Here is a 25,532-nt window from a genome sequence, read left to right as displayed (position 1 = left end):
TCACTGTTCCCAAAATAAAAGAAAAAAAAGACTTGAATGCTACATGGTTAGGAAATCATAATGGTGAGGGAGAGGGGTGGAAGAGAGGCAGATGGGAATGATGTGATTCACAATTCATGAGAAATAAAAATATGAACAAAAAATAAATTCACATAAATATAAAAGAGGTAGAAATAAATATGAAATGTTGTGTATCTTGTTGGGCATGCATGGAGACTCTACAAAGAAGGAAGGTCACTAGAATTGATGGATGGATCTTTAAGGAACTCATGTTATGTATCTGAAATGTTGAGATCGATCCACGTGGCACTGTTATGTGTGCAACAGTGTCCAGAAGATAGGCCAAGTATGTCCAGTGTGGTTCTGATGTTGGGCGGTGAGGGTGCATTGCCTAAGCCAAAACAACCTGGTTTTTTCACTGAAAGGAATCCACTTGAAGCTGATTCTTCTTCAAGCAGAGATGCACCAAGTTTAGCTTCAGGCAATGAAATCACCATTACAGTCTTACAACCTTGATAGGGAATGAAAAAGTCTTACAACAAAGAAACCGTTCATATAATCAGACAAACATGCCTAAGATTTTAAATTAAAGAATAGTCATTCATAGTTATATTGTACAAATAGTGATTCATGGCTATATGGATGGTGGTTACTTAGTAGTTTTTTCTTACATTTTTTTTTTTCTTTAAATTATGAATAGTCATTTATGGCAATATTGTAAGGTATCACCAACAAATCAAAGAACTGATTTCTATCCAAAAAAAAAAAAAAATTTTTTTTTTATCAAAGTTATAAATTATTTAATTTTTTGAAGACAAATGAGATAAAACAAAGATTTCTGATTATTGAATTGATATAAATTTTTTTCATAATTGATATAAATTGAGGATCCAACTAAATAAATTGTTATATCTGTTCAAATTTTTTCAAATTTAAAATATAAATTTCAGAGAAGTTTAGAATTGTTCAAGCTTCCCCTAATGTACCTCAACAACATGGTAATTAATATTAGTTGAGGTCAGGAGGGTATAAAATAAAAGGATCAAATGCAAATCAAATTGCAAAACGGTTTGTCAACCTTTGAAGAATGTTTGGTGCCTTACTTTGGACTTATTGTATGAATTGTTTTGTTTTGTAAACCATGTTTCTTTTTTAGTTAGGTTCCGGGACCCATTGCATGGGTCGTTGAATACACCAAAATTAAATACTAAGTTATACCAAATTCAATCAGAATAATGGCAAGTTCCGGTATCGACCCACAGGGACTATTGTGAAATTAAACAAATTTAATTGTCAAATTCCTAAATTAATTTTGATAAAAAGATTGATTGTTTATAACCTAATTTAATAACGAATAAATTAAACTAAGGAATTAAATTATCAATAATAAATGAAATTGGGTTTACTGAATTAGGGAAAAATCCTAGGGTAGAGAATTCACCACTAACCACATAATTAGGGTTTCCAATTGAAATCAATTATGCTATGGTTTGAACGGATTAATGTTTCGTAACTACAAGTTCAAAGCACTTAACAAGAAGATCATCACATTCAATGTACAAGCACGAACCATCTCAAGTAATTCGAACCGTTCACTCTAAACTAAGGTAGTGATACGACTCGTTCCTCGTAGTATGGTTTGTCCCATACCTTGAATGTGAAGGAAAAGAAAACAATTGTATAGATAATATTTAACAATCACAGAAAGTTAAATATTCGAAAGAATAATGAACATTATATAAAACAAACTTCTAAATCACCATACAAATGTTCAAACCTTTACATAATTAAAAATCAAAAATAAAACTAAATAATTACATGGCTAGGGTTTCATCAAAACCCTAGAAAAAGGAGACTAGCCACTCATGGAGGAGTGAAAGGAGGTAGATGGAGAAGAAACAACCATGGGAGACATCCTTGAAGCTTTTTGTTTCTCTTCCCTTCAAAACCCTAGCCTCTCTCTTTAGGTCCAAACAACTTCCGACCCCTAATCCAGCCTTTTACTTGCCTTTTTATACTTCCAATCTCGTCCAAACAGGTTTAAAACGTCGGTTTGACTTTCCCAGAAAAAGTCAACGCACGTGCGGAAAAGTCAACGCACGTGCGGAAAAGTCAACTCTACCCAAATTCTGTCTTTTTGCTCATTTTATACTCTAACGATGTACAACCTGATTGACACTCAACACACATAAAATATATAGTTTGACCAACAAGTGAAATTAAGAGATTCTAATTAACGGCCTCAATGATGTACATTTTGGCCTTAATCACATCCCCCAACTTACCACTTGCTAGTCCTCAAGCAAGTAAAATAAAATAAAATTAAACAAAATCTATCTATTTCCTCTTTCGTGGGAAAACGGTTGCATTTAGCATATGCAACAAGCCTTTAAACCACAAGGTTACCCCAAGTGGACGAGTAAAGTCTTGTGAGGGTTTCCAGAAATGATACTCACAAACATTAATATATTCATATATACTCAACAACAAATGACTACACTACTCCACCTAACAATCAACTTATGTGCCACTACAGTGTGATATTGCGACATCACGAGTCATTAAAGGCACAGTGGACAAGCATGAAGGAACCTATTGAGTCAAAACCACAATTCAGTTAATACAAAAGTAAAGTTCTCTATACTTGTGCATGCTAGTAGACAAGTCATGAGTACCCTCGGTGTAAAGTGCAATCTCCATATTAGTTAACTATCCACTATAATAGCCCAGTGTAACTCATAATAACACCCACATATACAGAAAAACTAACCTATTGCAGCCAAGATTTTCAAAAGTTGTTTTTTTTTTTTAAATGACTGTGCAATGTCCTGATCCATTAAGCTTTCTAATCAACCCATGTAACAAGCATTGGGCCAATGACTCCCAAACCAGACGGTTTTAAGGCACTAGGTGTAAAGGCACCCCCACGGGCTTAATAACTCGAGTTGAAAAGGTTACGAATCTGAACAAGTCATTCTTCTTATTTTTCCTTAACTGTGTAATGTCCATGTCCCTTAAGCTTTCTAATTAACCCATGTAACAAGCATTGGGCTAATGACTCCCAAACCAGACGGTTTTAGGGCATTAGGTGTAGAGACACCCCTACGGGCTTAATAACTCGAGTTAAAAAGGCTACGGACCCAAACTAGTCAAGTGGTTGTTGTTGTTGTTGTTGTTTTTTTTTTTTTTTTTTTTTTTTTATAAGAATCTTGGCTCCTCATTTATTCTTTTCTGCAACTCTAGCTATTATCAATAATGTACACCAGGGATTATAATAAAAAGATCACTGCTATGATAGTGTGCTCATGTGAATTAAGGCATACTCTTGACAAGTGTACTAAGACCACAAACATAGACAACTCTCCTCGTGCAAACATGGCATACAAGTATCTACCCAATAAATCCTTTTCATACAAGTCTACTATGCTCTCTAATTGACATATGCAAATATTATCACTCTACTAGCAAAAAGTCACATCAAGTGGAGTAATGCAATCAAGTGAAACATGTATAAGCATGAATTATGAGTCAAATAGCAATACACAAAAGAAAATATGACCCTCATCCCCCAACTTAAATATGACATTGTCCTCAATGGAAAAGGAAAGAGAAATGAGAGAAAATTACCAGAATTGTAGGTGCACATCCAGGTAGGCAGAGAGTAACATATATACACTTCACCTTTTCTTTTTTTTTTTGTTCTTTGTTTTTTTTTTGAAGAAAAGAAAGAACTAAAAAGAAAAAGAAAAATAAAAACAAAAGTAAAAGAGACAAAGCAGTGTACCGGTGGGTACTACGGGGAAGCCAGTGGCGATGGTGGTGGGAAATGCTGGAACCTCTGGCCTTTTTGGAGGCCCGAGCAGATACACGTTCGACTCATAGCCGGCACACACTAAAAGCAAATAGACACAAAACCGTAGAACCAATCATGAGAATAAAATAAAATATGAAAGCACAAGTTGGCCCACTAATGTCCCATATGCAATTCCTTTGTTTTTGTTTTGTTTTTGTTTTGTTTTTAAATAAAAATGAAAATAATTAAATAAATGAATAAAAATGACCTTAAATTAAATTAACTAAATTATAAACTAAACTAAACTATAAAATAACTAAACTACAAAAGAGACTAAAGTATAGAATAAAATAGCCTAAACGAACCGATTCTCTTTTTCTTTCTGTTTTCTTTTATTTTATTTATTTTTATTTTATTTTATTATTATTATTATTATTTTTTTGAAAAATAAAAGAGAAGAAAATTAAAAAAAATAAAAGAAAATAAAAACTAAACTACTTATTAATTAAATGAACAATTACAGTATAGAAGAAAAATAAAAATAACATCACTAACTACACAAGTATAATAAAAATAAAAATAAAACCAAAATCTACTAATTAATTAAACTAACCAGAATCACTACAAAGTAATTTAAACTAAACAAATATAGCAAATAAAAAAAAAAACAAAATTAAGATTATTGTTAGCACCATGTTTTCTGAGTTTTTTTTTTTCGAAAATAGAAAATAGAAAATAAAAATAAATAAAAGTCGAATTTTTTTTATATAAAAAATTATAAATAAAATAATTGTATATTTATTTATTTATTTTTAAAATTTATTTATGTATTTATTTAAAATTTATTTACTTCAACAAATTAAAAATGAAAGAAAAGAAAAGAAAATAATAATAAAAATAAGAAAAACAAAACCAGATGCACAACTTTTCTGCACATGGCCGCACATGCGGCGATTTGCAACTCCTCGCGATTTTTTTTTTTTAAAATCGGCGTCCCGCACGTGCGGGGCCCAAGCCGCACGTGCGGCTTGGTCAACGTAGCTGCCCTCCGCACCTGCTTATTTAGCAGAGTGCAACTATGTTTTGGTAAAAAAATTTTCCCATGTGCGTGCTCAGTGCCGCACATGCGGGCCATCTTTTTGTTTTTATTTATTTTTTTTTTTTGAAGTATAAGAAGTGCCTTGGTGGTGGTGGATTATAAGAAGTTCCTTGGTCGTGGAGGATTATAAGAAGTGCCTTGTGAAGGGGGTCTTCATGAGAAGTTAGGGTGATTTCTCATTCCCGGATTATATGTGTTGGAGTATAGGTCATTACCCGGGTTGGAGAATCCTTGAGCCACATTCACATGCTCTTGGACTAACTCTGGAAATTGTGATGCCGAAGGGCACTCACTCAAGTCATGAGCAGGGCTCGCACATATAACACATGCCTCACGGAATTGAGGCTGATCTTGCTGGGTAGGGGCATGTCCCGTAGCTAAAAAGTGGTCTATCTTGCGGGACAGTGCCTCAACTTGTTGGGCTAACTCTAGGTTTTGCCCGACCTCATAAATGCCCCCTCTTTTCGGGGCTCCAACTACGGGTTGCCGGACTTGCCGGGCCGCGGATGCATGGTGAAGGGAATTATCACTTAGGTTCTCAAACAATTGCCATGCCTCGGCATCATTTTTAGACATAAATGTCCCACCACAGGACGAATCCACCATTTGGCAGTGCGACTCAGTTAAGCCATAATAAAATGTTTGAACAAGTTGCCAATTAGGCACTTGGTGGTGAGGACATTGTTGGAGAAGGTCTCTAAGTCTTTCCCACGTCTCATGGAATTGCTCGCCATCCATTTGAGCAAAGTTTGTGATGGCTCGCCTAAGCTGGTTGGTTTTACCTATGGGAAAGTACTTCTCCAAGAACCGTTGCTGTAATTGGTCCCAAGTTGTGATTGAATTAGCAGGTAAAGAATTTAGCCAGTGTTTGGCTGTATCCTTTAACGAGAATGGAAACAATCGCAACATTAAGGCCTCATTTGTGAAATTCTGGATCCTCACTGTCGAGCAAATTTTCAGAAATTCATTCAAATGCTTATAAGGGTCATCATGAGTTAGTCCATGGAATGATGGGAGCATTTGTATAGTGCTGGACTTAATCTCATAACGAGCAACAGTGGTATTGGGTAATTGGATGCATGATGGTGATGTATATGCGGTGGGTGTAAAATAATCTTTAAGTGTCTGGTTGGGCACATTCGGGACATTAGGATCTGCCATATCTAATGGCTCAATGTATGAATATTCAAGCCTAGGAATACGGGCAGAGGTCCTAAGTCTCCTAAGGGTCCTTTCTAGTTCAAGGTCCAAACTCCACAATTCAGGGCGACAAGAACGACGCCCGTGCATACACTACCCAAACACACACAACAAGTTCCGACTCTGTGCACTAAATATGAAAGCAAAATACCAAAGGAAGAAATACTCACAGCGGTTTAACGAAAACGCTTTACTCGTCTTGTGGATGCTTGACGTGTAGACGTTATCTCCAATCTCTGTTTGAGCTTTGACTTCCGTTTTAGCACTTTGGTGCTTTGCTTGTGAGTGTTTGCTTCTGTTTACTCACTTTAGCGTTGCGATTTTTTTTTTTTTTAAAGCTCGGCTACGCTCTGCTTGCACTTCAGTGATAGCTCCAATTTCAAACGCTCTGCACACTTAGCAACACCAAAAGCATAAAATCCTAAACTAAAAATTAAAATAAGAATGTAACTTTAAATTAACTAATTTCGCCAGAAGTCCCCGGCAACGGCGCCAAAATTTGATGGGTCGTTGAACACACCAAAATTAAATACTAAACTATACCAAATTCAATCAGAATAATGGCAAATCCAGGTATCGATCCACAGGGACTATTGTGAAATTAAACTAATTTAATTGTCAAATTTCTAAATTAATTTTGATAAAAAGATTGGATGTTTATAACCTAATTTAATAACGAATAAATTAAACTAAGGAATTAAATTATCAATAATAAATGAAATTGGGTTTACTGAATTAGGGAAAAATCCTAGGGTAGAGAATTCACCACTAACCACATAATTAGGGTTTCCAATTGAAATCAATTATGCTATGGTTTGAACGGATTAATGCTTCGCAACTACAAGTTCAAAGCACTTAACAAGAAGATCATCACATTCAATGTACGAGCACGAACCATCTCAAGTAATACGAACCGTTCACTCTAAACTAAGGTAGTGATACGACTCGTTCCTCGTAGTATGGTTCGTCCCATACCTTGAATGTGAAGGAAAAGAAAACAATTGTATGGATAACATTTAACAATCACTGAAAGTCAAATATTCGAAAGAATAATGAAAATTATATAAAACAAACTTCTAAATCACCATACAAATGTTCAAACCTTTACATAATTAAAAATCAAAAATAAAACTAAATAATTACATGGCTAGGGTTTCATCAAAACCCTAGAAAAAGGAGACTAGCCACTCATGGAGGAGTGAAAGGAGGTAGATGGAGAAGAAACCACCATGGGAGACATCCTTGAAGCTTTTTGTTTCTCTTCCCTTCAAAACCCTAGCCTCTCTCTTTAGGTCCAAACAACTTCCGACCCCTAATCCAGCCTTTTACTTGCCTTTTTATACTTCCAATCTCGTCCAAACAGGTTTAAAACGTCGGTTTGACTTTCCCAGAAAAAGTCAACGCACGTGCGGAAAAAGTCAATGCACGTGCGGGAAAGTCAACTCTACCAAAATTCTGTCTTTTTGCTCATTTTATGCTCCAACGATGTACAACCTGATTGACACTCAACATACATAAAATATACAGTTTGACCAACAAGTAAAATTAAGAGATTCTAATTAACGGCCTCAATGATGTACATTTCGGCCTTAATCAATAAAATAAAAGGATCAAATGCAAATCAAATTGCAAAACGGTTTGTCAACCTTTGAAGAATGTTTGGTGCCAAACTTTGGACTTATTGTATGAATTGTTTTGTTTTGGAAATCATGTTTCTTTTTTAGTTAGGTTCCGGGACCCATTGTATGACTATTAATTGCATTGTAACATTTAGGCCCATTTTGGTAATTAGAAAAAAAAAAATCAATTTATTGACTTATTTGGGTCACATTACCTCTTTATTTTTTTTGCATATTTTTTTTTGAAAAATGATTTTTCCCCACAATTTTGTGCCTCCGAACAGCCCGAAAGAGAAGAGAAGAGAAGAGAGAAAGAGAGAGAGAAAGAGAAGAGAAGGGAAGAGGAGGCAGGTCGTCGCAGCCGTCGCAGCCCTCCGCCCGATCGTCGCAGCCCCGCCTCTGCCGTCGCCTCCGTCCGATCGTCGCAGCCCCGCCTCCGCCGTCGCCTCCGCCTCCGCCTCTGCCTTCACCCCTACATTTGCCTCCGGCCCCCGCCCCCGCCCTCCGCCTCTGCCTCCGCCTGCCGCAGCTGTCTTCTTCTTCCTCCTTCTTCTTCTTCCTTCTTCTTCTTTTCTGATTGAAAAAAAAAAAAAAATTTCAAACGACGAAACAACGTCGTTTTTAGATTCGGGGAATTCAGGGGTAGCTCTTTTCGAGCTACGTAGCACAACTCTTTTTTTTTAAAAAAAAAATCAATAAATTAATTTTTTCCCCACTTTCCAAAACAAGCGTTCAAGTCCATTTATCCATTCGGTCGAACCAAAAGATTGTACAACTAGAGATGGTAGAGATGTTTCGATATTCTAATATCACCGACGCTACATATCTTAATTTATCACCTTTAAACCATCTCTAATGATATGACAAATCACCTTTAGATTTCACATGATGAAATATTTGACAAATTAAAATTTGATACTTGTTAAACACATCATTAAGAATAATTTTTAAAAGTAATAAATTAGGTATCTCAAGCATTTTTCTTCTAATATTCATGCTACAAAATCTAAACAAATGGACTAAAATCTATTGCATTAAAGAAAATGTGAAAATATAATTCTATTTTTTATATCTTTTTATTTTTAAACATAAATGAAAGAGTTTTATGTGCATTTATTGATATAGGCTCTATTGTCCCTTGTTTCGGAGTGAGGACATGCACACTCTAAACAAATTGTAAATTCATATATCTTTTTTTTATTCATTTATTTTTATTTTGAGTGATATATTCAAATTTAATTGATATTCGTTATTTATGTATAAATTTACTGAGAATAATACTATACGAATAGAATTTTCGTATAAAAATTTTAACACAATAATTTAGTCTTTTATAATCTTTTTATTTTGAGACAAAACACTCATTATTAACGCTTGAAATTTTGAAAATATCACTACCACTTTAAAACTTTTGCTAGGAGGAAAGTAGGGGCAAGTTGGGACTTGTTTGGCATCAATAAATGACAGGACCGACGTGGGCTAGGTGTTTTGAGGTCGGCAACTCGGTATGAAGTGTGAACTGGGAGTCTTTCTTTCCCATCTCGTATTGAAATTTCAGGCAAAGGGGTTGGATACATATATGTAGGGGAGGGGACCATTGTAAATTGTGACAAAAACATGTGTTTGATTGATATGCACTTTAGGTATTTTTAGGCTGTGTTTGATTTATATATTTGGATAAAAATTTAAAAAGGAAAAAGAAAAAAAAGTATATAAAAGATGTGTAACTTAACTATATTTTATTTATATTTTTCTTACATTTTATCTTTCTCTTTCCAAATCATTACTTGCGCACATTTTACACTTTTCTAAGTTTTTGAATTTACTATTAATGGATGAAGTATCTTTTTTAGGGTAGATTATAGCCTAATCCCTCAAATTTGCACAAGTTTCATTTAAATCTCAGTAGATCCAATTGTGTCAATTATTCTCTAATAGGTGCCGTCCGTTTGTCTCACATAGAGCTGTCATCTGCTATAGTCCCAAAACTTGATGCAGATCCTTCAGACTCAGTCAAACCGTGAACTCCACTGAAGTTGTCGGAATATTATTAGTTTAAATGTGCATTTTTTAGTTATCAATTTTAACCAAAATTCATTTGTTTCATTGTCAATATTTTCTGTTAGTGTGTTAGCTTAGTGTGTTAGCTTTATGTTAGTGGTTTATACTTTATGTATAGTGCAATGTTAGTGCTTTAGATTTTCATCATTACAATTTGTAAATCGTCTCCTATATAAGGAGCCCCTAACCATATGAATACATACAATCTATTCTACCTCTCTATACATTATTCAAACATGGTATCAGAGCTAGGTTAAGAATCTAGTAATTTCGCTTCACCGGCGGGCGGCAACCTCGCCTTGGCCGCCCGCCGGACCTCAACCTAGTCCGCTGGAATTTTCTACACATAGCTTCGAGTTCTTCGCCATCAACGGCGGCAACATACTCCCTGAAAGAGAGACAGACAGGACGATCTTGAGCCATGGCACCACATTCTCTTCACAGACAGGTGCCGACACGGCAATACACCCACCGAAGCAACTTGTTCCCGACACGCCAGCAACTGTTCTTACAGACCTCTCTCTCTCGGAGGCAACCCAGCAACACCCACTCGCTTGATATGAAGACAGAGCAACGTCAAGTGGATGGAGATGAGAAGGTAACTCCAGCTCCAACTGTGCAGACTAGACTTTGAAGCATTATTCCCCGAACCTGAACAAGTGGAGGAGTCCAGCATTGTGAGGATTGTTTGGTTATTGTAACCAGCATAGGCACAAGTAGTACAACTTGATGCGTTTCCAAGGGTTAAATTTCCTGAACCTTCACATTGCATAGGAGGGCATATTCCCCAGAGGGATGATTTAGCTTGGGATGGTTCACATTGTAATGTCCAGTTTGCTGCATCACACTTGCACATCACACAATTTCCAGCAGTGAAGACGTAAGTGCCATTAGCGACAAGTAAAGGGTAGTCCAATGAGCCATTGCGCACCATTGATGCGCAAGCTTTAAGGGGAACATCAAAAGGAGTAGCGGCTTTAAGTTGGTCAGAAGAGGTTAAGTTATTGAGTTTGAGCAGGGTGTCGGCAGAGGTATTGAACTGCTGTGCAATCTCAGCCACCGAGCTCCCAGCTTGCACCACGTGTCCATAATGAACGACTCTCTGACCCTCCACTTCATCACAGCTACACGGCAGTGGGATCCACAGCTCCTGCCCTATCTCAATCAGATTGGGGTCCGATATATTATTGACGGCCTGAATCTCCGGGTAAGTCACCAATCCCGAGAACACCTCCGCCGCGATGTGGTAGAGTCCGTCTCCGGCCACCACCTTGTAAATCGGGCGCCGGTTGAGGGGGATTCCGGTGCCGTTGTTGGTGCAGTGGCAGGTGAAGGGGATTTTGATCAACTGTTTGGCGGACACGGTCTGCTCACCCTACTATCAATTTTCACGGTAACGGCTCGGGCATTTAATTGTAACGGAAGCTCCGGAACCACCTGCAATGGCCTAGTCGGCTACATCTCACCCAACGCCACCACTCTGTCCAACATCACAACCATGTTCGGCATCCCCCACTTCCGCTACCTCCTCGGCGCCAACCTCTTCCTCTCTCTCTTTCGGCACCTCACAGAACCATACTCAGGCACACTGCCACAGCCCACACAGCATACACAGACACACGGCAGCAACCTATTCCTCATTGAGCACACAGACACTCATCACACGCCTGCACATGGCCGACACACACTCAAGAGACCCACTCTCTCTCTCTCTTTCTTTTTCTTTTTCATTCCTTTGCTGTTCCCACTCACGACCAAGCCAACCTGTAAATCTCCACCATTCTTTTTTTTTTTTTTTTTTTTTCTTTTTTATTCTTTCCACTCAACTTTCTTTTTCTTTTTTTATTATTTTCCTTCAAAAGACTTTTGGCCAAGACATATCTGAGCCATTCCACCATCTTTTTTCTTTTTCATTCTTTCCACTCAACTTTTTTTTTTATTATTATTTTACTTCCTCTTTTGAAACAAACCCAACTTGCTTTGTCCCCCTTCTTTTCCTTTCTTTTATTTTATTTAAAAAAAAAAAAAAAAAAAAAAAAAAAAACAACAACAACAACAAAACAGACGAAGCGGACTGCAGACCACACTCATTTTATTCATCTCGGGGCTCACCCCGATCACCATTTTACATTCAAAAAAAAAAAAAAAAAAAAAAAACACAACAACACAAACCACACCCACAGCGGGATTTTTTTCTTCTCTACTCTACTGCAGGTCTCTTCTTCTTGCTTTTCTCTTGGGTGTCCCTTCCCGGTGTTGCCTCCATGTTTCCCACTCCACTGGGCATGATCAGTACTCCCTGCTCCTCCACTGCAGCATATGGCGGCCCTCCAAATCGGAACATCACAGTGGCCTTCCGCTTCAGCTCCTTGTTTTCTGCCCTTAGCACGCTCATCTCTGCTCGCGCATCCTTATACATGCGTTGGAGCAGAGCCAGCTGGGAGTTTAACTGCTGCACCTCATTTGTCCTACTCTGTAGCCGGTGCGACAGATTTGTGACCGCCGTCATGGACTCCACACATGCCTTCAACGTATATTGATTGGCCTCCACATCCGACTGCACCGCCATTTTTTGCTCCACAGACCGCATCGGAAAGTTCAGCGGAGCAAACCCAGCAGTGTTTGGTTGAGGTTCACTGGCCACCGCACCAGTTTTCTCTCTTGTTGACTCGTTGAGGTCTGGAAAGAGAGTGAGCAGCCCACGGGACGACGAAGCCATTTTTTCTGGGCACCAGAGTGTTATAGAAAGTGTTACAGATTATCTTCTCAGCAAAACCTTCTCAGCAAACCAAAGAGTTTTTCAGAGGATTTTCGCCAATTGTTTGTCTTCGCCTCTGCCTCAGCTCTGTCTTGGTTAAATAGCCGAGGTAGCCACGCGCATCGCGCGCCTCTTCTCGCCGACCAACTGGCACGCCTTTTCATGGCACGCCTTTTGATGCATTCGGGCACGCCTTTTGATGGCACGCCTTTTGAGGGTGCGGGCACACCTTTTGAGGGCACGACTTTTGAGGGCTCGATATCTACATCCATGTATATCTTTTGGGCAGCCTATATACACACTCATACAGTGTCTTCTACACCGGTCAGCTTTATCAATCCCTTTGTTTCAACCTCAAATAGGTTTCTATCTTCACACCTATTTGAGTTTGAGGGGGGGTTATACACAGTATCATGTTCAAGTCACCTCATGGCGCACTCCCTAAGTCGCCCCCTTGGTGCACCACCACAACTTTCTACAACGGTCCGACATGACCCCGTAAACTGTCTTCTACAACGGTCCGACATGACCCCGTAAACTGTCTGCTACATCGGTCCGACATGACCCCGTAAACTGTCCTGCTACATCGGTCCGACATGACCCCGTAAACTGTCTTCTACAACGGTCCGACATGACCCCGTAAACTGTCTGCTACATCGGTCCGACATGACCCCGTAAACTGTCCTGCTACAACGGTCCGACATGACCCCATAAACTGTCTTCTACATCGGTCCGACATGACCCCATAAACTGTCTTCTACATCGGTCTGACACGACCACACAGTGTCTTCTACAACGGTCCGACATGACCCCGTAAACTGTCTGCTACAACGGTCCGACATGACCCCGTAAACTGTCTGCTACAACGGTCCGACACGACCATACCGTGTCTCCTATCCTGTTTTTATTTATCAGTTTACTTTCCTGTTTTGTTACTCTCTTCAAACTCAAGTTGGTTAGTTCCTATCCTCCTTGAGTTTGAGGGGGGCTGTTAGTGTGTTAGCTTAGTGTGTTAGCTTTATGTTAGTGGTTTATACTTTATGTATAGTGCAATGTTAGTGCTTTAGATTTTCATCATTACAATTTGTAAATCGTCTCCTATATAAGGAGCCCCTAACCGAATTTTACATGGAAGTCGCAATAGCAGGTGGCTTGTTGGTTTGTTTGTTTTGTTTTGCTTTTTTTTCTTTCTTTCTTCCTTCTTTTGTAGTCTTACGATTTCTGAAAAACACAAGATGAGGTTGAGTATATATATATTTTTACATTTTCTCATGTTCAGGTAAAGCCGTCACTGCTTTTGTTTACACGTATTTTGGTTATAGCCTGGCCATTGTGTGTGATTGTTTAGTCTGGGAGAAGTGTACTATGTTGGCTATTGAATATGACTATATTGCTTGCCATCTTGAAGTGGGTTTGAGATGTAATTGGTCCATAATTGAATCCTGTTGGATCTGTATGTTGGCTATTGAAAATATTTCCAATATGCAGAATATGAATGAGATGCCTGTTTGGTTGTGTTTTTGTTTTTGTTTTCATTTTTTGTGTTTTTAGAAATAAAAATAAGAAAAAAGTTTTGAAACAGTTTGTGGAACTTTATTAGGCAGTGCTGGGTTCTAGTCTTCAAGGGCCTGGAATTTGAAATATATAGTATTCCCAGAGAGTATTCATTTTCATGTTTGATTTGATTAAATAAAGAGAATACATATTCCCAATAAAATCATCATTTCACAAATCGACACGTACAATTCGTTTAAAATGATTTCAACAAACAAAACACAAACTAATATTTCAATCTACTCAGCTTCCATTACAAATGGCCCAACATCTTTTTAGTTCTCAATATTTTGTTGGTTAATAAAATCCCTAAAAGCATCCAGAGAAGCTACCGAGCTTGCCGGAAAACCGTCTTCAAATTTGGCACCCAACGTAGCTGCCTGAACCCTAATTTCCTCTTCAGTCATCACGCCCTCTATTCCATTCACTATATTATCTTTCTTCACCATATCAGCTGGGTACCTCTCAGATACCACAATCCCAACCTTGAGATGGTCTACCACCAACTTGGCATTATAGTATTGGTCACCCCTAACGGGCCATGCTAAAAGTGGGACCCCTCGCCCGATCGCTTCCACCATAGAATTCCACCCACAATGTGATAGAAATCTACCCGTTGATTGGTGGCTCAGTATCAATAGTTGTGGTGCCCATCCGTGTATTATCAATCCTCTTTTACTGACCCGATTGTCCAACCCATGAGGAAAATAGCCTTCATCACTTGTTAAACTGCCTAGACCCGGTTGACCCACAAAAGGTGGTCCGGGTCTACCCGATGGTTTTTGGATGACCCATGTGAATGGTCACTTTGACTCTTCCAATGCATTAGCTACCTTCGGATATTCCTCCATGCTAGGACCCACTTCACTGCCAAATGACACGTAGAACACCGATCCACGTGGCTGTGAATCTAGCCATTCAATTATTTGGTCCTCAGTGTAGTTTGAGTCACGCTTGGGTCGGATCTCCTGGTCCTTGAGAATAGAATCCGTGGATCTCCAATACCCGTCTAGCAATAGCGGTCCAACACCCAAACCGGTCTTCCAGTCAAGTTCGCTACATAGTCAAGAAATGAATGCTTCAGATCATCACAAGTGTTAATTAGGATTGCAATTGACCTCTCCACTTCGGCCACCCATCCGGCCGGTTCACCCGGAAAAGGTGGACCCCTAGGTCCTTATGACCCACCTCCATCCGAACCATATCCATGGAGTGGAAGACCCATCCAATGACGGCGTTGCTTAAGATCTGAATACTTAAGTACTATCTCTTCGGGTAATCCGAAAGCAATCGGACCTCACCGGGTTTCATATCATTAGGTTGGGCCCTCCACACAGCATGTTGCATTGCCGCCCAACACGCCCCAGATGTTATGAAAGTAACCGTGGGAACACCGAATCTACCGAACACTTGTTGGGTCTTGAATTGGATGTGGTCTATTATGGCACAGATGGGCCGGATCGGATCTACAGATTCAGTTTTCTGGGTCAAGAGTCCGTCGATGCTGGAGAGCATGTGTTGTTCTTGGTGGTGGAATGGGTCGGGTTGTGGCGGAGATGAGGTGATGTTTGCGATTTCGAAAAGAAGAGATTGGAGGAGGGAGGTGAAAAGAGGGGAGGAGATGTCGGAGTCAATGACGAGGGAAATTTTGTAATTTCGAGAGATGAGGTGCTTGCATAGTTGGGAGCTTCTATTTGCACACACTATTTACCCTCTTTACACACACTTAATGAATTTTTTTTATTACATTTTAGTCCTAAAATGAAACTACCAAAATACGCCTTTCTTCTTCAAACTACCAAAAACCTAACCTTAACCCTAACCCTAACCATCAGTCACCACCATTTTCCATGGCTGCCGCCTCTCTTTTCCTCCATTACCGCTGTTACCTCTTCCTCCACTACTTCAACTCATTTTCATCTGCGAACCCATTGCCTTCCCGTTTCTCTTCCCCACTGCGTCGGGCATCGTGAAATCGCCTCATTTTCTTACCATTCGGACTACCAGTGTCGAAGGAATTGCCTCCGTTCGAAAATCAACCATCGAACCAATGAATTTGGTTCGACTATCACCATCCGAACAAAACACATTGGTTCGACCATCAACATCCAAACCCCTTTCGTCTGCTAGTCGTCATCGCCTTCCTTTTCACGACTGAGAGGAGAGGGGGAGAGAGAGAGTGAGAGGGGGTCGCGGTACGTCGCCGGTGCTGCATCACCGCCGGCAAAGTGGTTGCTGCCTTGGGTTAGGGTTAGGGTTTGATCGTTGGTTGCTAGTGTGGAAGAAGGTGTGTGGATTGGGAGTGTGTGTATAGGGATATAACTGGAACAAAATTGTGTGTGATGAGTAATTTTTTTTTTTGTGTGTGAATTAAGAAGGATGTGTAAAAAGAGGAATGTGTGTGTGTAAATAGAACCTCCCTGCATAGTTCCATACAAGGGAAGAGATGGCCCTGCCCATTCTTGGGAACCACCAAGGTCTCACCTGACATTTCTCTCTCTCTCTCTCTCTCTCTCTCTCTCTCTCTAAAGAGAAGGAATGAATGAAGGAATGGGTTTAAAAGATGGAGGAGGATTTGAAAAATAGTTTTATGGGTAGTAGGGAGGTTGCTTTTAAAGTAGAGGTAAGGACGGTTTGGTGTGATAATAATGATGTATAGAATATCATCCATATTAGTGTTCACATGCATTTTTCCATAGATAAAGACATTTGTGGGTAATAAATTGTAGAATACCAAATCTGAAAATTTGCCATATTCATAAGTGTTTTTACTGTCACGGCTGCCTTGTGGTTAGGCCAGTAAATGATCAGAACCGATCATTAGGTTTGAGTTGGATTTGATAACAACTTTTTCAAACTCGGTTGGTTATTTTATTTTTTTTTTGCATCAAGTTTGAATTCATTAAATTTTTAATAAATGAGTCAAAATATTTTAAAGTTTTACTCGTTTCATGTTTATTATTTCTATATTAAATAATGTAAAAATATATATAAAATAAGATAAATATGTTATTTATATATTTAAAAAATATAAATGTAAATAATAGTTAACTATAGATAGTACATTTATATAATAGTGGTAATAGATATTATAGCGATTTTGGTTTGGACTCGACTCATTTGAAATTTTGGATCTGGGTTCGTTGTCATATATAGTTATTCATGTCTTGTTTCCCCTAATCACTCTTTGAGTTTGGCTTTTAGAATGTGTTGATTGCGTTTAGAATAGATTGGTAGCTTGTTTTTTAAACTTTTGTTGCCTAGAATTTTGTTCCTCCGCTAGAGCGTCACTTCTTGCACTCGAGCGGTGTAGGGCTATCGTATCCGAAAGGAGCACGAAAAGCAAACTATAGTTTCAAAATTGAGACTTCCTGCTGAGGAAATCGAGCATTTGCACAGTGTATAAATTCATCATTGAGTGATCAATCGGAGGCACCCAAGTCTTAAGGGCGATCAAAAATAGGATGTATAATGCTCCGTAGCTCGATTTTTTTTAGGCTCGAGTGGCCCGAGAAAATTTTTCTCTCTACTCTATTTGTTTCCTCTCATGTCCCCTTTTCTCTATCTCTATTCTTCAAACACTCATTCAAAAATATTTTTGAGTGAAACTCTCTCTCTTCTTCACTCCAAAATCCTCCTTTTTCTCCGACATCCACAATTTGGATCACTGTTGGAGTTCATGACGAGGCAAGGCGAGCTCCATCATCGGCTTCAGCGACCACTAAACGAGCTCATTCTCTTCATTCCATTTTCGATTATTAATCGAATCGGTTGAAGCAAAAATCAGTTTGGAATTTGTTTTGAATTTGTGTTGATTTTTGCTACTAGAATCAAACATTATCAATCCCCAGTTTTGCTACTAAAAAATTTGATGGAAAAGAGTTCAAATTCTAAAATCCCCTTTTTTTCTCTTCTTTCATTTTCTTTTTTTCCTGATCTTTCTTTGCATATTTTGCTAACCAAACAGAGAGAGTGGTTGTAAAAAGTAAAATCAACAATTTAACTTGGAAATTTTGTATTTGATTGTTGTAGATTTCGTTTGATGTAAGCTTTCATCAAACCCATCAAAATCTGTCTTTAATCTTTATGGATGTGTTTGTTTTGGAATAAGGACATGAAATTGGATTAATCCTAAATTTCTTTCTCTACTATGAAGGTTCTCTCTCCGAAGTCTCTTGATTCTTTATTTGAGGTCTCTCTCTCTCTCTCTCTCTCTTCCTTGAAATCCAGATCCACCACCGCCACCGAAATCGCCTCAGATCATCTTTATTTTCTCTTCTTCTTTTTTTTCCTAGTGGATCTGGGGTCTCTCTTTATCTCTGCAAGCAACTATTAATGGGATGAGAAGATCAATGAGATGAAGAAGATGAAGGAGAAGGGAGAAAAAAAAAAAAGTCTCCAAAACGACGTCGTTTTGACGCCTTGAGCCATTTGGGCCACCAATTTCTCGAGCTACCTAGCGGGGTTGAAATGGGGTGTTTACAAGCGGTCTTTGTGAACTCTCAATACTTTTGCAAGTTTGCAAAACAATTGAAAAGTGGTATTTTGCACTCAAGTGATGCTTCTTATGCTCGAGCTGTGTCGGCTTGAGCGGCCATTGTTAAGCTTAAGCGGCAGTCTTTTGTTTGTAAAACTTTTGAAAGTTCGTATTCTACGTTGGAGCAAAGCTTTTTACACTAAAGCGGTCATATCTTTTGTGTTTGGATGCTCGAGTGACACTTTTTGCGCTCGAGCGGTCTGCGCGTACATTAGTTCGTGAAAGTCACTTTTTCACTTCTCTCTCTAAACATTTCAAAACCCTAATATCTCTCTCTCTTTCTTTCTAAAACTCAGCTATTTCCCTTGAATACACATAGATTCGTTAATTTTTTCACTCGTGTGCCTTTGTTAAAAAGATAGAGCTCGACGAGAGCTTCGTTCTAATCAGAGCAGAGTCAGTTTTCGGCGTCTTTGGGCTTCCTACACTCTCTCTCTCATCTTCTAAAACTTGAGGCAAGGATTCTTCATACCTTTTATGAGTTTTAATTTAGTTATTTGTGATTTTTAAACAACATTGTGATTTTGGAAAATTTTGGAATAATCTAGGGTTTGGGTAAAGAAAATCAAAAGAGGGGTTTTTCAAATAGATTCTTGGAAATGATTATGATGTTGGAAATAATGTTGAGTTTGGTAGAAATGGTTGACTTTGATACTTGGGGTTGATTTTGGAAAGAAAATGAATTTTATCCTAAATGCCTCAAATATTGGTTTTGCATACATGATGAAATTGATGTTGGAATTGTGAAATTGAATTGATATTAATGAGGATAGTAGAGTTGAATATGTATTATCATTCACCTATTGAAATTAGGGGATTTGATCAAAGCCTCCTCATAATAAAATTTTAATGCATTAAGGGACAAGTACAAAAAATTTTCCTTGAAAAGTCCAATAAATATCATTATTATCAAAATAATATAACTTTTGATATAGATGTCGATTTTTAATAAAATTAATATTTTTAGAATTCTTTCAGATCCATATTGACTATGATTTTTTTTTAATTAAAATTATTACCATTGAAATTGATGTAAACAGTAACAGTAGCATGCTACTATGTTTGACAGTGACATTTTATTTTGTCTCACAGTAACATGCTACTCTGTTTGACAGTAACATGGTACTCTAACAGTATTGTCCAAGAAAAAGAAAGAAAGAAAATACTTTACTTTTATCTTTACTCAATTATGTGTTTTCTCCTTAGGGGGTTTATGAAAAAAAATAAATTGGACTGTCCTTTTCACCAAACAATGGTCCAATAGAGGGCTTTTGACTAAATTTTTTATTGAAATTTGGAAAGTTTATCTTTATGAAATATAAATTATCTATTTAAAAATATCTGCCTTGGGTTATCGGTGGAGGATAAATATGATTGTTGGAGAAATTGCATAAGAATTAGGGAAATCGAAACTATCTCTCATTTATTTGCATCGGACATTATTTTATATTTATACATTGCAAATGTATATTGTTTTGAGAAAATGGGTGAATCTGGAAATAAGTTATTGTTACATCAAATAAGTTGACTTGTTTGTTCAGGGTTAAAGTCTCAAAAATTGCGCGTATACATGGGTGCTGATCTCGCGAACGAAATATTCTTAAAATGACAAAAGTAATGCTTGTATAGCATACGTTTTGTCACGACCCCATTCCGCCCCAAGTAGAATGGTGCCGTGATGGCCAGTAATCAGAGATTACCGAAGGCCAACTTTCAAAATTTGCACGCAATCAGAGTATAAATATATGGGGCTCACAAGCGCGGAAGTAATAATTTACAATACAAGTGGTCCATAAGAGCTGTGCATAAGTCAAATGGAATGGTATACAACTTTACATAATTTTACAACTTGAATACAAATAAAACGAAGTACAAAATACATATTACATCTTGATCAAAAGGCTTCTCAAGCCGACAAGTGCAAATTACAAGTATTACAAGCCGAGAAGCATAATTTTCAAGACTGCCGACGTGAATACAAGTCAAGCCGACATAGCAAAAACCCAAAACAAGCTCGCGTATCACACCTAGGCGTCACCGCCTTCCTGCTCATCACCTACATATATATAGAGAGGGTGAGCTTGGATACTCAGTGAATAGTATAAATAATAAAGAGGTTTGCATGACTGATATTCAATATCTTTATCAAACGATACGTAACATAATTAATGCAAGTCAAAGGATGAACCAAGTCCATCTAGCAAATCTGTCAAGTTTCAAAGGATGCTTATTAGCATCACTATAATACAAGTGATGACATCTCGGCAAACAAACCCACGCGGTAAACCGTTAGTGGCAAACAAGGCAAGACAAGGGAGATATCTCAATTCAATGGTGCAGTTGCATTATAGTCCCCTGGCACTAAGGACTTGTGCTACCAATGCTTAGAGTCCCCTAGCACGTACGGACTTCCAAACTTTGTGCTGCAAATGCTTAGAGTTCTCTAGCACGTAAGGACTTTCAAGATTGTGCTGCAAATGCTTAGAGTCCTCCAGCACGTAGGGACTTTCAAAGGTTGTGCTACAAATGCTTATAGTCCCCTAGCACGTACGGACTTTCCAAGAATGTCATCAAAATAAGATAGTATATATTTTCCAACTAGGAATAACCATTCATGCTTACAAATACTTTTCAAAACGAAGCAAAACGAGACTTTTATCAAAGCATTATAACATAGCTTTATTAAAAATACCACTCACTTAGTTCTTCAAACGTCGGGGTCAAGGCAAGTCCAAGTTCTACAAACACATAGCAAAGTCCGCTTAATGCACTTTCAAACAAGTTTCACATGCATGCAGATGATCTCGGCATTCCTCAAAACTAAGTTAAATCAAAACAAAACACAATTTCTTATCTCGGGAAAAACATGCTAGGCAACTACCAGGTCTAGGCTGAGGTCCCACACCTCCTTGTCGAGGTGTGGCCTCGATGGCCACATTCAAGGAAATGAAGTCGGGAAAAATCTGGGTTTCCCTCTCTTGAAGAACATGACGAACATGAAGAACATGGACATGAGGAAGATGAATACAAAGATCATGATTTGCTATTACAAAAATCTGAGATTTCATGCTATGAATTCAAAACATGGACCTGGGTACCCATATTCAAGGATCTTGTGAGAACAAACACAAAAATATGAATCTTAATGCGAACTTTCGGATCAAACAAGACTTTTTCTTCAAAAACACATGAGCATTATTTTCTCTTTCTAAAACCAACTTTAAATCAATGCATGACGTGCAAAACAGGTTCGATCGTGCAATGCAGCTGGATGATCAATAAGAACGACAAGATTGAATCAAGAATCTAACCTCAATACACGAATCTAACGGTTTGATTTCTAGAAATCAAGCTCGAAAGCCTACTTTCTCACTCTAAGACTTCTTCTTCTTCCTAGAGCCTCTCTCTACAAGGCAAAGATGTAATACAAAAATGTATATTTTCTGGGTCTGTTGGCTGACTTAACCCTCTGCAGGGGCACGTGGCAGCGGCTGGTTGGTTCTACTCAAAAAGTGACTGAGCGAAAAGGCAAGACTATGACAAAGTGTGTTCTACAAGCAAGATGGCATAGGCACTCCGGCAGGTAATGATCTCGGCTAAGAAGGACAACACTGGACTAAGCTGTGCCACACCTTGGCCTAGATGTGCCACACCTCGGTCTAGGTCATACCACTCCAGGACAAGATCACTTAGGTGCAAATGTAACATCTCGGCCTAGATAACACAAATCTCAGCCTTGGTGATGAACACCTCGGCCTTGATAATGACATCTCGGCCAATATGTCAGGGCGAAAGTGGAGGCCAAACAAGGTAACTTCCAAGATGGTCTTAGATGCAAGAAGTTCAAGACTAACCTAGGCTCAGGGTGACCTCGGCTAAACCCATACCGAGCAAGGTACAAAGCATGCTATAACACTTAAATGAACATGGACAAGACTTGAAATGCAAGCTTAACAAGACAGAATCACATGAATGCATATGAGTATGGTTAGGATAGTGTGAGGGTCATTACACGTTTATATGGGTGCCGGTTTATGGTTTCCCGCGGACGAAATTTCTGTAAAATGTGAAACTATTTTAGAGATTTCCAGGAATATGATTCACTGCCTTATTTCCCCTTGAAAAGAGAATGTTTTATGAACTATGGTATTCATTTGGCATTGCAAGGTTTTTGGAAAGAGATAAAATGTTTTGACACTAGAATTGCACATGTGTATACCTTATAACTTTGTTAAGATTCATATATTGTGCCGGATTATTTCTACTAGACTTTGGCTCACCTTATGTGGGAAAAATATTTCAGGTGATGATGATATGCCTCCGCCAAGGCAATAGCTTAGGAGAACCTGAAGCGAGATGGATTTACTATATTTGTTTTTGTACAAGCCAAGGGTTTTACCTGTATTGGATTTAATCTCACTTTTGTTGTAACCAAGAACTATCTTGGAAAGTTGTAAGATTGTAGGACATTTATTTATCTGTTTTACTTTCTTATCTTGTCTTTTATCGCACACATGCTATGGATTCAGAGTTAGACTTATGAATTTATACTTGCATATATCACATTTTGTACAAGTGATTGGGATAAATGAAAGAGAATTATTTCATCATGTGTTGTTATGTAATTAATATCATTGATGATTTATAGCAATTATTTCGGGACGTTGCAGATATTATTATTTTGGTAAAATATTAACTTTTTTTTTAAAGAATATTTATATATATTGTATTTATAATTGTATAATCAAAGTTTTAATTGTAATTTAATCTCATATGCAAGTATAAATTTATAAATTTTCTAACTTGTTAAAACTCATGAACAGACTCGAACTCGAGTTAAGCCTAAACCAATTCGGTTTAAGCTCGGTTCGTTAAATTTTTATTAAGTTTGAGCTCGAGTTCTTTAAAATTTTAATAAATAAGTCCAAACATACTAAAACTCAGCTCGGCTCGGCTCAATTCGACTCGTTTATGGGCCTACTCGTGATGGAGTAAGTGATGTTGTTGTGACCAAGTCACAATAGCGATATGTGGTGCCTCGGTGGAGGCTATTTCTAAGTTTTTTTTCATAATTTAAGTCGTTTAATTATAGGATTCATTGAATATATCATTCATATAAAAAAAATTAAATAAATTAGAAATCTATAATTTTATAATAAGAACACATTTATTTTTTAAAAAATAAAACGGTTAACAATATCTTGATAATTTTTATAAAATTATTTAAATATGACCAGAGGATTATGAATTTTTAATTAACTTGATTTTTTTATATGAATAATATACTCGACGACTTTTATAATATGAACAGTGTAGATTATTGAATAAGACTAAAAAAAAAAAGAAAAATGACTTGTAGCTCGAATTCGGTGGCCCGAATTCGGCTTGAAACCCAAAACGACGTCGTTTTGGGTTTCGAATTTTTTTTTTCTCTGCCTTTTCTTTCTTTCTTTTCTTCTTCTTTGTTGAACACAGGAGAAGAGCAGAGGCCAGAGAGAAACAGAGTCGTCGTCGTCGTCGTCGCAGCTCGTCGCTTGCCGGCCGATCGTCGCATCGTAGCCCCGCCTCCGCGTCTGCCTCCGCTCGCCGCTGCCTCCGCCTCCGCCTCCGCCTCCACCTCCACCTCCACCTCTGCCTCCGCATCTACCCAATTTTGGTACCCCCTCCAGTCCACTTCTTCTCCTCCTTCTTCTTCCTCCTTCTCTTCTTCTTCTTCTTCTTCTTTTCTTCTTCTTCTTCTTCTTCTCCGAATTCGAGCCAAATTCGGGCCTCCAAATTCGAGTTACGAATCGGAACCAAAAAAAAAACCTCCACACCGATGCATCACATCCCCGCATACCCTGGGGATTGCGGCCCTACTTGCCAGATGAGTGGCCTATTTTCAAGTCTAGTAGGATTATTTTAATTTAAAAGTCAAATTTTACATATTGTTTTACATATTATTTGGATTTAGAAAATACACTTTTATATCAGAGTTTTTTTTATTATAAATAAATTTTAATAATTTTGTATTATATGTTAAAGAGGTTATCTATGCAAAAAAAGTTAATTACACTTGATAGTTATATGATTGGCAAAATTTTGTTTTACAAAAATAGATAATAAATATAATTTTAAAAATAAATTATCTATTATAATGATCATAATTATTTTTTAAAATAAGATCTTTTTATATTACGGTAAATTATGACAGTAGTCCATATACTTTGATCATTATGTCGTTTTGATTTCAGTAATTTCAATTGGTTCTCCGCTATTTTGGGAAAATGGTTATAATCAATTTTTTAGTTAAAAGTTGATTAAAAACTGATTATAATCAGCTTTTTGTGAGAGAGGAAAGTGGGTTATAATCTAGGAAGTGGATTATAACCCACTTCCCAAAACACCCCTCTATATTGATCATGAATTTATGATTTTGTCTCAAATTGATTCAATTGATTACAATTCTTAGTTTTTTTTTTTAATATAAAAAATATGTATGTAAGTATCATGTGTTATATTTTAAAGGACAAAGTTATAAACTTACTAAACCCAGGCAGTTAGCCTAAAATAAGTGAGCAAAGATCCTCTAGAGTTTTTTTTTCCCTAAAGTTTCCTAGAGTAGTACATTGTGTGGTTGAGATTGAATGATAAGTCACATCAATTTTTCAACATTAAATCTCAACCACACAATACACAACTTTAGAAAATTTTAGGAAAAAAATACTCTAGAAGATCCTTGGTGAAAATAAGTTAGTTATAATTTTTCTTAAAAAGCACTAACAATATTAATTAGACTAAATTGACACAAAATTTAAAATTAAAAGTCAAAATTGAACCAATTGAAGGTATATGGATTAAAATAATACAAGGAGTAAAATGAAAGAACCACCAATGTAATTTATCCATCATATTGTATCGATATTAGATCA

General features: G+C 37.6%; 2 pseudogenes across 2 annotated transcripts; both read right to left on the bottom strand.

Moving 5' to 3' along the window:
- Positions 1–10,280: 10,280 nt before the first annotated feature.
- Positions 10,281–11,413, bottom strand: LOC145802731 (lysM domain-containing GPI-anchored protein 2 pseudogene; annotated as a pseudogene). Its single transcript, XR_014344630.1, has 2 exons — positions 11,342–11,413; positions 10,281–11,147 (listed from the first exon to the last, which is right to left on the bottom strand). The product of XR_014344630.1 is annotated as a lysM domain-containing GPI-anchored protein 2 pseudogene (transcript).
- Positions 11,414–14,193: 2,780 nt separating this feature from the next.
- Positions 14,194–16,597, bottom strand: LOC114262298 (putative UDP-glucosyl transferase 73B6; annotated as a pseudogene). Its single transcript, XR_014344713.1, has 2 exons — positions 16,501–16,597; positions 14,194–15,755 (listed from the first exon to the last, which is right to left on the bottom strand). The product of XR_014344713.1 is annotated as a putative UDP-glucosyl transferase 73B6 (transcript).
- Positions 16,598–25,532: the final 8,935 nt, after the last annotated feature.

Source organism: Camellia sinensis, chromosome 11, assembly GCF_055761805.1.
Source record: "Camellia sinensis isolate YWXY chromosome 11, ASM5576180v1, whole genome shotgun sequence".
Lineage (NCBI taxonomy): Eukaryota > Viridiplantae > Streptophyta > Magnoliopsida > Ericales > Theaceae > Camellia > Camellia sinensis.
The sequence above is the reverse complement of the archived record's forward strand: the minus strand, read 5'-3'. Positions and strand labels throughout refer to the sequence as shown.